The sequence below is a fragment of the Urocitellus parryii genome, chromosome 6 (genome assembly GCF_045843805.1).
Source record: "Urocitellus parryii isolate mUroPar1 chromosome 6, mUroPar1.hap1, whole genome shotgun sequence".
In the NCBI taxonomy this organism is placed as follows: domain Eukaryota; kingdom Metazoa; phylum Chordata; class Mammalia; order Rodentia; family Sciuridae; genus Urocitellus; species Urocitellus parryii.
Window position 1 is genome coordinate 110,144,241 of NC_135536.1, and position 14,584 is coordinate 110,158,824.

At 37.6% G+C, this 14,584-nt stretch overlaps 1 non-coding gene and 1 pseudogene across 1 annotated transcript; one reads left to right on the forward strand and one right to left on the reverse strand.

Moving 5' to 3' along the window:
- Positions 1-1,237: 1,237 nt before the first annotated feature.
- On the forward strand, positions 1,238-2,999 carry LOC113179999 (protein MIX23 pseudogene; annotated as a pseudogene).
- An 11,192-nt stretch (positions 3,000-14,191) lies between these two features.
- Positions 14,192-14,263, reverse strand: Trnaq-cug (transfer RNA glutamine (anticodon CUG)). Its single transcript has one exon. It is a non-coding gene; the product is annotated as a tRNA-Gln (tRNA).
- Positions 14,264-14,584: the final 321 nt, after the last annotated feature.

Consider the following 14,584-nt stretch of genomic DNA (forward strand, 5'->3'; position numbering starts at 1 on the left):
CTTTGCAGAAAAAAGGATAAATTTTTATTCAAAAGCATAAAACTTATCTTGAACAATAGATATATATTTTCATGGAAGGAAAAACTTGTTATAAAAAATAAATCCTTGGACTGGGATTGTGGCTCAGTGGTAGAATGCTTGCCTTGCATGTGGGTTCGATCCCCAGCACCACATATAAATAAATAAAGGTATCATGTCCATCTACAACTAAAAAAAAAAAATCATTTCTTTACAAATTAATCTGATTGCAATGCAATCCAAATAAACCCCCAATAGATATTTTTGTAATTTGTCAAATTGTTTCTAAAGCTCACCTAGAAAATATAAATGTGATATAAGCTTAGAAAAAATATTTAAGGTAGAAAAGAATTACCAGAAGCACTGATACATGGGTAGAAAAAAATCAATGGAAAAAAGGGAAGTTCAAAAGTAGACCCATTACTATGGAGTTTTAGGATGGGAATTTAAGATATAAGAATGATATTTCAAAACAATGGGAAATGATGGATTGTTCAATAAATGATGTTGGGATAATTGGATATTCATATAAGAAAACTAATGCTAAAATTTAAACTTGACATGAAAAATTCCATTAAAAAGCTAAAACACCAATAATAAACTGTGGAAAATATTTTTAACATATAGGATTGGAAATAACTCAATATCCTTAATTCTATAAAGAGCTTTTATTAGACAAATGATGAATACCTGGTTGACAAAGGGACAAAAGATTTGAACAGGCAATTCACAAAAAAAGAAATAAAATTGTCTAGTAACATTTAAAAAATTCCCAAATTTCACTTTAAAGTATAATAAAATTATATTATAATAAAAGTGAGAAACAGCAAAAATAAAAATAATGAAAAATACTATATTTTTAAGAACATAGAGAATCAGGAACTCTCATAAGCCATTATTAGGAATTAAAATTGCTACAACTAATGGGAAAGCATTTCTTCTAAAAATGTATTCAAAAGAAATAAATATTTGAAAAGATATTCGCTACAGCATGTTTATAGTGTGTGTGTGTGTGTGTGTGTGTGTGTGTGTGTGTATATATATATGCCGGGATTTAGGGCTTCACTAAATTGCTGAGGCTGGCTTTGAACTCCAGATCCTCCTGCCACAGCCTCCTGAGCTATTGGGATTACAGGTGTGCCCCACTGTGTGCAGCAACTTGTTTACAGTATTCAAACACTGCAAAAATCTAAAGGTTTATCAAAAGCAGATTGGGAATATGGCGGTGCCCAGTGGCAGTGTGAGCTGTGAGGAGTTCTCCAGTTCCAGGAATTACTCAAGGTGATAAGGACAATTGATGGCAGAATAGTACCTGAATTAAACACTATGGTTCCAACAGCTTCCTTTGCAGGGAAAATCGATGCCAGCCAAACCTGTAAACAACTTTATGAGTCTTTGGTGGCAGCTCATGCTAATAGGGAAAAAGTTATAAAAAATTGTATGCCCAGACCTCAGAAGTAGTAAAAAACCTTCGTTAAGAGAGAGAAAAGAATTTGGATGATTTAACGTTATTAAAGCAACTTAGAAAAGAACAAAGTTGAAGTGGATGCAATCAGAACTGAATGTTGAAGAAGTGGTAAATGACAGGAGCTGAAAGGTGTTTAATGAACGCTGCCGAATTCACTTCAAGTCTCCAAAGAATGAATACAGAGAGATCCTTTTTTTAAAAGAAGAACCGTGTCATCTCATGAGAGCTAAGCACGACAGACATCAACAGGGTGGGCTTCTTAGGATGATTTCTGAGCCAACAGTCCAAGACCTTTTGTTGATTTCAGCCCCACTTAGCCAAGACCTCAAGTCTAAATAATCTGATAATTATAAAATAATCAATTGCTATTTTATACTGATTCTGTAAAAAACTGTTTTATAATTATTAAAATAATTTTCTGAAAAAAAAAAAGCAGATTGGTTAAATAACATAAAAATAAATATAATTGAGCTTTAGGGCTGGGGATGTAGCTTAGTGGTGGAGCATTTGTATAGCATACTCAAGGCCATAGGTTTGATCCTCAACAACAGAAAAAACTTTTTAAAAATAAAGAATTTAAAAATGGTTAGGGCCTTATCTAAAGGCAGGCTCCCTCTGGTGGTAGGAGGGCTGGAGTGCACTCAGATTGGAAAGGGTATCTCCCCTCCCCCATTGCACAAGCAGCCCCTGGCTTCCCTCTGAAAGGACCATAACCCTGGGGACCATAGTAGTGGTCATGAGTCTGTTCCTGAATATGAACTATGCTGGCATCCCATTCTACAGACCTCTTGAAATTTGGGGAGAAGTTTTGGTTGTCACAATGATTGAGCATTTAGAGAATGTAGGCCAGGGGGATTAGGTTTCAATTGTGGGACAAGTACATTTCAGAATTTTCCTACACCCTACACAACTTATAATATGCATTAAGGAAGATTTTAAAAATTTGTGTATAATAATTTGAATCTAGACTCAAACTGTATTTATATATAAATATGAACTATTTAGTGTGGTTTTAATATAAATTAAATTTCTTATATGGGGTTAATGGGTAAATTGAGAAAAAATAGTACTTTGTTACATTTGGAACTTTACCAAAAGTTGTTCATTATTTCAGAAAAATCATATCTTCAACCACGAACATTTGTGGTATTTGAGTCACTGATTCAGCCTTGCATATTGCAATTCACGCTGCATAATGTAATTCACGCTGCATATTTTAACATCTCTGAAATCAGGATATATCCTACAATCAATGATGTCTTAGATTCTATGAAATACGGTACTGAATATCAGTCTGAATTTGAAGTTGTGTTGCATTCATTTCTTGCTTGGGTTCTTAACCACCTCTCAACTGGTCTCCCTGCTCCCTCCCTTATTCGCCTAAAATCTATTTTCAACACAGCAGTCAGAATTTTCCTTTAAAAATGTAGGTCAGATCATATCACTCCTGTGCTCAAATCCTTCTAATGTTTCACCATTCTGCTCAGAGTACAAGTCTTACAAAGGCCTGTGAGGCCCTTGGAGATCTACTTGTTTTACTTTCTCTGATTCGTTTCCTACTTCTGCTTTTACTTATACCACTTTCTCCAATCCATTTCCCTGGTCCACTTAGAAACCATACACTTGCTAAGTAAGTTGCTTTAGAATCTTTGCACTGGTTGTTCTACTTGCCAGGATAATTTCTCCCTAGACAATTTGCATGATCCACTCCCTCACAACTTTTGAGTGTACCTTCTAGTGAGGGCTGCCTTGACCATTCTACTTTAAACTACAATCTGCTACCCACCTCCCAATTGTCCTATTTTTTTCCCCCATAAAATGTATCATTTTCTGCTGGGTTGCAGTGGTGCATGCCTGTAATCTCAGCTGCTTGGGAGGCTAAGGCAAGGAAGATCATGAGTTCAAAGCCAGCCTCAGCCACTTAGTGAGGACATAAGCAATTTAGGGAGACTGTCTCTAAATAAATTATAAAAAAGGGCTGAGGATGTGGTTCAGTGGTTAAGTGCCTTGGATTCAATCCCTGTTATCCACCCCCCCCCCGGCCCACAAAAAAAGAAATTAAACCTCCACCTCAAATATATTAAACATCTTAGTAAATTTCTCTTACAACTCTCCAAAAAGAACCACTATTCCAAAATCAATTTATGTATAAATTTTAAACCCTGGTTCCCATCAAACATAAAAGCAAAGCAAAGCAAAGCAAAACAAACCAAAACTTACTTGTGTATTATGTTGATTGCTTGATGTCTATCTCCTACCAAGTTACTAGAATGTTTGCTCTGTGAGGCAGGGACTTTTGTCTGCCTTTCTAATAAACAGTGCCTGACACACAGTAGCTCATCCATTATCCTACTTCACAGGGATAACCACTGCTAACATTTTATTTTTATAACCTTTTGTTTTCAGGCTGTGTGGATATACACAGATTTTTTTGCGGAGGTGGGGGGTACCAGGGATTAAACTCTGGAGCACTCGACTACTGAGCCAAATTCCCAGCCCTATTTTGTATTTTTTATTTAGAAACAGGGTCTCTCTGAGTAGCTTAGGGCCTTGCTAATTTACTGAGGCTGGTTTTGAACTCCTGTCCTCCTGTTCAACCTCCTCAGCTGCTGGGATATGGCACCTGGCAACACAGATTTTTAATGATGGCTTGAATAATAGGTGTCATGTAGTAGGATATGTCTTTTGTCAAAATTATTCTGATAGTCACCTTCATGTTAGACTGAATGGGGAGAAAATTGAGAGTAAGAGTAGATTGTAACCAAACAGAAGGGAAAGAGGATTTAGATTGAAACAGTGGTTGTGGGAATGGAAAGGGACATAACCTAGAGATACTGAAAAGGAGTCTTGCAGGTGACTTAGTGATTAGTACATGTTAGAGTGGCAATGGCAATTTATGTATGTATGTATGTATTTATTTATGAGAAGTCTTTTTTCCCAAGCTAAGTGGGAACCCCTGGTCTCAAGTAATCTTACACTTCAGCCTCTGAATAGCTGGGACTATAGCTACTGCACACAGTAGTGATCGTGATTTTTGATATCTATGTATCCTAACTTTGTATTGAAGAATGTCATAGATGGAACCAGGCTTGGTGGTAGCTCCAGCCACGCAGGAGGCTGAGGCAGGATTGATTGAACCCAGGAGTTGGAGACCACCCTATGCAACACGGTAAGATTCCATCACAAAACAACAAATGGGGCCAGGTATGATGGCACATGCCTCTAATCCTAGTGACTCAGGAGGCTAAGTTAGGAGGATATCAAGTTTGAGGCTAGCCTTGGCAATTTAGCAAGACCCTATCTCAAAATATTTAGGGGATTAAATGTCCCTTGCTTCTAGTAAACCCATGTTCCCCAAATAGGGAGGATCAAAAGCTATTCTTTCTTTACCTCCCTCTTGCTCTCTTTTCCCCAAAACAGAAATGCACATGTTTAAAGTATGAAATTCAATGAGTGTACACCTGTGAAACAATCACTACATCAAGATAATGAACATAGTGCCATCCCAGCAAATGTCTTCATGCCTTTTAGTTCCTTTACCTTTCTTTGGCTTTGTCCCCAGACAACTACTGATCTCTTTTCTTTCACTATAGGTCATTTGCATTCTGCAGACCTTATTTAAGTCTGTAGACTTCTAGAATCATACAACATGTGCTCCTTTCCTCTGGCTTCTCTCACTCAGCATGCTTATCTTGAAATTCATCCACTTTTGCAATTCTTGCAATTCTCCACCCACTTTATCAGCAATTCTTTCCTTTTGATTGCAGAGTAGAGTTACATAGTGTGGCTATACTAAAATTTGCATACATAAAATTTGCACTGAGCTACTTCCCCATTCACCTGTCGATGGAAATTTGGGTTACTGCCAGTTCTTTACTATCACATAAACAGGCTGCTAAGAACATTTGCATACAGGTTTTTGTGTGACTATACAGGACTTTCATTTATTTTGGATAAATACCTAGGAGTGGATTGACTGGATTGTATAGTAATCATTTCTCTGTTCTAAGCTTTGGATCTACATCTGTAAGTGTCACCTTTATCTGTTCTTTGTTTGTCCTGACCAATTTAGTATTGTGGCTTTATTTATTTATGATACTGGGGATTGAAGCCAGAGGCACTTTACCACTGAGCCACATCACATTTGGGGGATGAGTGTGGATGAGGGTGAACAGAAAGCCATCCAGTTCATAGGAATTGTGGGAGGCTGTCAGGAAAGAGGCAAATTGTGCCAGAGAGACAGGGATCCTGGGAAGACTGAGGATCTCAGCCTGTTCCAGTCCTGTATCACCATCTGTCCCTTGTTCCTGATCTCATTAAGAAATGAGATCCAGGGCTCGGGTCCTGGCCCAGCGGTGGAGTGCTCACCTGGCATGTTCGAGGCCCTGGGTTCCATCCTCAGCATCACATATAAATAAATAAAATAAAGGTATTGTGTCCAACTACAACTAAAAAATAAATATTAAAAAAAAGAAATGAGATCCAGATTCCTTTTAGTTTTCTTCCCCCCTGTGGCAAAATGTATATAAAACAAAATTTTTCATCATAACTCTTGTAAGTGTATAATTCAGTGACATTAAGTATATTCACAATGTTGAAAACTGTCATCACTGTTCATTTCCAGAATTTTTTCATCATTCCAAACAGAAACCCTGTGCCCATTAAACAATAACACCCCTTTCCCACTCCTCACCCGCTGGCAACCACCATTGTACTTTCTATCTCTATGAATGTACCTAGTCTAGGTACGTCAGTCAAGTGAAATCATAACCTATTTGTTCGTTTGTATCATTTCAGTTCACATAGATGTATTGCTTGAATCCTTGCTTTCAATTCTTCTGAAATTCTAGGAGTGGAATTGTTGAATCATATGATTATATGTTTAACTTTTTTTTTTTTTTCGATACTAGGGATTGAAATCAAGACCTTGTGCACGTAAGACAAGTGCTCAACCACTGACTACATCCCCAACTCTTTTTAAAAAAGTGTTTCAGTGAACTTGGGGATTGAACCCAGTGGTACTCTACCACCAAGCTACATGATTGAGCCCTACTTATTTATTCCCAGCCCCATTTATATTTTATTTGGAGACAGGGTCTTGCTAAGTTTACCAAACTCAACTTTAACTTGTGACCCTCCTGTTTCAATTTCCCATGTAGCTGATATTACAGGTGTGCACCACAGGAGCTGACTATGTTTAATTTTTAAGGAACCATCAAACTGTTTTACACAGTGTTTACACATTTTACATCCTCCCTAGCAATGCTGAGGTTTCCAATTTCTCCTCGTTCTCTCCAACATTTATATTTTGTCTTAAAATTATAATAGCCATCTGATTGGGTTTGTGGTTTTGGCTTACATTTTTTTTTTTTTTTTTAGCTGTAGATAGACACAATACCTTTATTTTATTTATTTATTTTTATGTGGTGCTGAGGATAGAACCTAGTGCCTTACATGTGCCAGGTGAGTGTTGTACTACTGAGCCGCAACCCCAGCCCTTGACTTGCATTTCTTAATGATTAATGATATTAAGCATCTTTTCACATGCTCACTGGCCATTTGGAGATCTTTGGAGAAATGACTATTTAAGTCCTTTGCCTGTTTTTGAATTGGCTGTTGGTTTCTTTGTTCTTGTTGAGTTATAAGAGTTCTTTATATAGTTTGATTTTTAAATATTTTTTCCATTTTATGGGTTTATACTCTTGATTTGTATCTGTCCTTTTACATTTTTGTGCCATATGATTTATAATCTCTGAGCACCAAACCTAAAAGGCTAAGAAAATGTGAAGAGTAAACTCATATAAAAAAAGTTAGATGTTATTTTGATTCTAATTTCACGTTATAGAAAAAGTCTATAATTGAACTACATAGTATTTGGGCATAAACAAAAAGTTGTCTATAATATAATTTTTAATCTATATGTAAAAGGCATATATTTTAAGCAATAAAAATATTTACATAAAAATATATATTATCATTGCTTTCCCTAAGAATAACTGGTACTCTATTGACTATCATCAGATAAAGTTTAAGAGTTTTCTTGATCTTGTATATAATTTGTCACCTCACAATATCCTCAATAAGAAAGATAAAAAGCACAGAAGATGAATTTTACCACTTCATAAGATCTGTTTTCTTCTCTCTCTCAAAAGTTTTTTATTGTGGAGTAGACCTAGTATAATTACAAAAAAGTACATGAAATTGGTATGTAGAGATTAACAGATAAACAGATAAAGTGAATAACACTGTAAAATTCCTTTGGGTCCAGAAATAGTGCACTGAAGTCTGTTTACCAGGCAGAGGGTATTTTCATGTTTTGGACCAGAAGGTCTCCGCCACAGCTATTCGACTCTGCCATTATAGAACAAAACAAACATAGGCAATGTCTTAACAAATAGAAACCACATATGGAAGTCTTTTACATCAGGCCTTGGGTTCTACCTTATGGAATTCTGAAGGGAGGCATGTCTGTCTCTAGGCATTCTGAAGGCCTAGGGAGTGTGCTCAACAATTTCAAAAGTGAGCTAGGATGGAGGTGATGCTCACACCATTCTGATCCTTTCCCACAGCTGGCTTTGGCCTGGATTCTTACTATTGACTCATGCTTCTCAACCTTGGCACTACTGACATTTTGGGCCAGGTAATTCCTTTCATCATGGGGGCTCTCCTGTGCATTTTAGGCTGCTTAGCAGTGCCCCTAATCTCTACCTACTAGATGCCAATAGCACCCCCCCAGTAGACACTAAAAGTGTCTCCAGACACTACCAAATGTTTCTGGGGGTAAAAATGATCCCTGTTGAAAATGAATGAATTGGCGGAATATTTACTATGTTCCAAGAACGAAGCTAAGAACTATACATATATTATTTCAGTTCTTCATCCTTGTTCCCATTTTGCAGATAAGCAGCTGAGGTTCCGCTGGATTAGATAAATTATTAAAGTTGAAACAGCAAGTGAGTGGCTGAGCAGATGTTCAAACACAGCCCTAGCAGGGTCCACTTGTTTTTTTTTTTTTTTTTCCTTTGGTACTGGGGATGGAATCAGGGTCAATGAACCACTGAACCACATCTCAAGCCCTATTTTGTATTTTACTTAGAGACAGGGTCTCACTGAGTTGCTTAGAGACTTGCTTTTGCTGAGGCTGGCTTTGAACTCTCAATTCCCCTGCCTCAGCCTCCCAAGCAGCTGGGATTATAGGTGTGCACCATCGTGTCTGGCCTCACTTGGTTTTTAATCAACCATGTATTGTTGCCTTGAGGATGCAAAGGATGTAGTCCAGGGCATTTCCCCCACATATTCTAAGACGTTTTATTTTATTTTATTTTTTAAATGTATTTTTAAATTGTCAATGGGCCTTTATTTTATTTATTTATATGCATCGCTGAGAATTGAACCCAGTGCCTCACACATGCTAGGCAAGCGCTCTACTACTGAGCTACCACCTCAGTCTCTCTAAGATGTTTTAAAATCTATATTTATAGGCTTTTTATTCTTTTTTTTTTTTTTTTTGGTTTTCCTATTGACTATTTAAGATAGACATGCTTAAAACTAAGGTCAGCATTTTTGCTTTTTCTGCTTTTTTTTTTATCCTCACTTCCCTTTTTCTATTGATCATTCTTCCAAATAAAGATTAAACCTCAGATCTCTCTCTGACTTTTTTGCATGTCCACAGGCAGAATCTCATATTTCTGTACATCATGTCCAACTTTCTGTATTTTGTTTCTTGAATGAATTTTGATTTTAATGATTTGTAATGAAACCCTAGCCAAAACTCTGATATAAATCTTTATGGATCTTAAGAAGTTTAAAGTTCATTTGAAAGAGAAAGTCCTTTAAAATAATCAATGTTTAGGAAGAATAAACATTGAGAGGGAATTTCCACATTTATTTTTATTTGCCAAGTACATATGTCTCCTACTATGTGTCAGATACTATTCTAAAGCGCTATATAAAGATTTACTTATTTAATACCATCTATAAGAAATTGAAGCACTGGTTCAATTATATCAAACATATAATAATTGAAGCACTGTGATAGTGGCATACGAGGAGAACTCTAGACCAATGACAAGGTATCAGGTAAGGTTCTATGAAAACAGATACCAGATGGATGAGAAGTGCAAGAGATTCTTTTGGGGAAAATACCTATAAAAAAACAAAGGGGAGGGGCTGGAGTTGTAGCTCAGTGATAGAGCACTTGCTAGCATGTATGAGGCACTGGGTTCTCAGCACCACATATGAATAAAATAAAGGTTCATCAACATCTAAAAAGATATTAAAAAAAGATATATATTAAAAAAAGAACAAAAGGGAGAGGGAGGGCCTTCCAACCACCATGCAGTTTCAATATCTATGCAAGAAGAGAGAAAAGGAGTATTTGGGTAGGAAAAGCTTTAGACTGTTATATGATTCTGAGAAAATCTCATCTAGACCAATGGAAACCTCCAGAAAGGCTGCCTTTTAGAAGAGCCTCTCTTGGGACAGAAAAGATCCAGCTCTATAGCCCCACTGTGTTCAGTCACTGGGAGGGGTCCAGAGGGAGTGCAGCTTCAGTGTGAACACTGAAGTGGATTTTGGAGGTGTGGCTGCTGGAGGCCAAATACATGGGGTCTGTTTTGAAGGGACAACTGAAGAGTGTGCCTTTGTGGCTGCTGGAGGTGGGTTTTTTTTTTTTTTTTGGTTATCCTCACTTGCCTTTTTCTATTGATTTTTCTTCCAAGTAGAGATTAACTTCATATATCTGACTTTTTTGCATCTCCATAGGCAGAATATCATATTCAAATTAATATTTTGTTTTTGAATGAATTTTGTTTTTAATGATTAGTAATGAAAACCTAGTCAAAACTCTAATATGAAAGATTCAAGAACAAATTCACTCATCGATGTGAATGCACTGAAAATAATTTAGACATTTCAAATAAGTGGAGGGAAGTAGAATTTTTTTTTTAAAGAGAGTGAGAAAGGGGGGGGGAGAGAGAGAGAGAGAGAGCGAGAATTTTTAATATTTATTTTTTAGTTCTCAGTGGACACAACATCTTTGTTGGTATGTGGTGCTGAGGATCGAACCCGGGCCGCACGCATGCCAGGCGAGTGCGCTACCGCTTGAGCCACATCCCCAGCCCGAAAGTAGAATATTTAAATAAATGATGGTGAAATAATTGGTTAACCATTTAGAAAGAATTAATTTAGATTCCTATTTCACATCATGCTTAATATAAGTCAAATCCAGATGGAGAAAAACATTATAAAAATATTTGAAGAAGAAAAATTTTAGAGTATTCTTGGCATGGAAAAACTTTATGCAAAATATAACATACAGAAGCCATAAGAGAAATGACTGAAAGAGATTTAATGAAATTACTATGTAAAATTTCTGTATGGAAAAAGGCATCGTAAACAAATTAAAAGTCAGGTGATAACTGAGCACAATGCAGTACACCTGTAATCCCAGGATGAGGCAGGAGGATCATTTGAGCTGGGAGTTCAAGGCCAGCTTAGGCAACATAGTGAGACCCAGTCTCAATAAACAACCAAAAAGCAGACACCTCCCCCAGCAAAAAAAAAAAAAAAAAAAAAAAGTTATGTGTTAGTAGATTTGGATAAAATATTTTTGCCATATATAACAGGCAAAAAAGTGACAATTATTGGGCATAAATTAAACATATTGCTGGAATTCAATGTTTGTAATTGGTGAATAGTTCAGCTCAATGATGGCAATTAGGTTTGAACTGGTTCTCTGGGGTGAAGGGAAATGCCACATGGATGGGATACCACATCCTATTTATAGTTGGAAGAAAGAGAGATAAAGTGGAAACCCCTCTATCTCTAACCAGGAAAAACCTTCCTAGATTCCTTAGATTTAGGCTTGCGTGTTATTGGCCAGAATTCCCACATGGCTGCTTCTTTAGCTGGAAAAAAATGAATATTTGTCTTTTCCAGCCTTTCTAGTGGAAATGGGCAAGGAAGAAATGATTTGGAAATAGGTTTTAATTTAGTAAATCCTCAACATTTGCCATATCTACAGGAAAGAGAATGGCAATGTTTGTACAAATTATGATATAACCTTGCTAAGGAAAACTATGCAGCAAAATAGCTAAGTCTGTATGGACTAATATGGAAAGATATCCAAGATGAAGAACAGAACATACAACCTGATATTATTTACATATACATGTATATATGTGTGTACATACATATTAAATAATACATAAAATATGTAATAATAACATATAGTATATGTAGTAGTTACCTCTGGGGTTGGGAGAAGAATTGAAGCAGTGAAGGATCTAAATTTTTATGCTTCTGTACATTTAAATTGCTTACATTAAGAATGGGGTCCACTTTTTTTTTTGTGGTACTGGGGATTAATCCTAGGGGTGCTCCACCACTGAATTACATCCCTAGCCCTTTTTATATTTCATTTTGGGACAGGGTCTCGCTAAATTGTCAAGGCTGTTTTTAGAGTCCTCCTGTCTTGGCCTCCTAAAGTGCTGGGATTACAGGCATAGGCCACCATATCTAGCCTGTATTTCTTGATTAATTAGAAAAGAAGCATCAAGTAATTACTACCCTTCTTAAAAAACAAAACAAAAACAAGAAAGTAAACCCCAATTCTCTTCTTTGTCCATGGAATCTACTATTTTTCTCCCACACAACCTTTTTCTTTCTTTATTCCCATGGTTCCACCCCATTTCTATTAACTTGTGTCCTGTAGATTGCAAGTAGACTTCTGATATTCACCCCTCCAGTCTTTCTTTATCCCGGTCCTGCAGTTCACAGTCACTTACTTTCCCAGACCAGGTTTATTTCAATCATCCCTGTCCACAAATCTTTTTTTATTCCCACAGAGTGTTCAGAAGGATGCTAACAGTATCCCATAGAAAAACAATTCTGGGGCTGGGGATTTAGCTCAGTGGTAGAGTGCTTGCCTAGCACTTGTGAGGCACTGGGTTTGATCCTCAGCACTGCAAAAAATAAATAAATAAATAAATAAATAAATAAATAAAATAAAGGCATTCTTGTCCAGTTACAACTGCAAAAAAAGAAATTAAAAAAGAAAAATACTTCTGTAGTGTGTTGAATTGTGAAATGCTGTGTTAAACACTGTTAAAAAATATTTCTTCAGAGGGGAACATCTATAGACTTTAAAATGCCAAAGTGCTAAGGGAATCTCTAATGGGGGAGACTATGTAGTTGTTCTCAATTTCACTTGACCATGCAACTCTTCTTTTGAGGAACACTTTGTCCTTCTCAGAACACACAATGAGAAACAAATGACTTAAAAGGAAAAGTTCATGATGATTCTGGCATTCATGGCTTTGCTCAACATATTTATAACCTATTTCCTCCACTCACTTCCCAAAATGATTTTCCTTCCTTGCTCCCTCCTTCAGGGGTTAGTGCTAGTTCCTCTCCCTCCAGGGAGTCCTTCCTAATTATCTGTTTCTCTGAGCTGTTAGTTACTCCTGAAATGTCTGGTTACTGGCAGTCTGCCTTTTGTGCGTCCATCTTGTCTATCTAATGTGAGTTAAGCACTGGGATTGTCTGAGAAATAATCAGTGGCACACAGGTATCCTACAAATATTTTGCTGCTTAAGGAATATCATGCATCTCTCCTAGCTTAAATGCTCACCTCCTGTGAGTATTTAGAACCTTAGATGAACCTCCTCACCTTATACAGGCAGAAATCCTAGGCTCCTGGCCCCCTTCCTCCATCTTCAAAGGCGAGTTTAGGTCTTGTCATACCACATCACTCTGACCTCTTTTGCTTCTGTTTTCCATTTTTTCTTTTTAAAGATTTTTAAGCTGTAGATGGACATTATTTTATTTATTTTTATGGGGTGCTGAAGATCAAACCCAGTGCCTCACATGTGCCAGGCAAGTGTCCGACCACAAAGCCACAACCCCAGCTCCGTTTTCCACTTTTAAAGGTCATCGGGCCTACTCAGATAATCAAGAGTAGTATCCTTATTTAAGGTCAATTGGTTAGCAACTTATTCTATGTGTAAGCTTAATTCCTTACAGTCACGTAACCTAACATTCAGTTGCCAGGAACAGGAAAGAGGTCAAGCGTGAAGGAGCCATTCTCTCTTCTACACTCTTGTTCAACAGTCTAAATTGAGAGTTTGCATATAGATGGCAGGGGATAATGAGTGGGAAAGATATTTGGGAATTCTGTAATTCAAGATTCCTTTCAAATACAAGGAGGCTCTGAGGCTTAACCAGAATTGACATTTCCCCTAAAATGCAGATTCCGCAAAGCCATCCATTGCTCTGCGTGTTAGATGAAGTTAGTTATGTAAACGGGCTTAGCTCAGAGGTCAACAAACAGGACTCAAGAAGTTCTTGATGAATCTTGATGAGGAGGGTGGGCGAAGTTCTCTGAGTGACATCTGGAGATAGTTTGAGAGATTTCCGGAGAGGAGTGGGTGAGAAGCGCCTGCCCTTGACTGAAGCTGAGTGAAGAAAATTCCAACAAAATAGATCGTTTTGTTAAAGCTTCTGAATCAAGGGCTTGGCAGAGGGCTCTGGTTTTTAAAAAGTAGCTAATTATCAAACCTCCAGCCAGTGGCTCCTGAACAGAATGAGGAAATTTGTGTTTTTTATAGGCAAAGATTATATTTCACTTAATTCAAGGCTCGAAACATGGCAGTGGTTTCATTTCTTATTAAGATCGTAAACGAATTATTAAAAAGTTAAGGGTATAGGTTCCACCGAGATTTGAACTCGGATCGCTGGATTCAGAGTCCAGAGTGCTAACCATTACACCATGGAACCGCCACGCGTGTGTAGCCGCCTTCAGCTGCCTAATCCTTAGAGAACCCCGCCCCCATCCACAAACCCACCACCGAAAGGAGGCTCACGCGCTCTCAGTACGCCGCTTCCCAGCATGGTGGCACAAGAATGAGCGAGGGGCCACCAGGACTGTGGTCAACAGTGAACTTAAGACTCAAGTTTCCTACATGAACTTCCTTTAGAGGTGAGAATATTTAAAGACCGACGCTACGCGAAGAGGAACTCCACACTCCACCCTTCGCGGCTCAGGGGCGGGGCACGACGCCACCTCCCCGGAAGTACTTCCCCTTAGGGGCTGGGGCT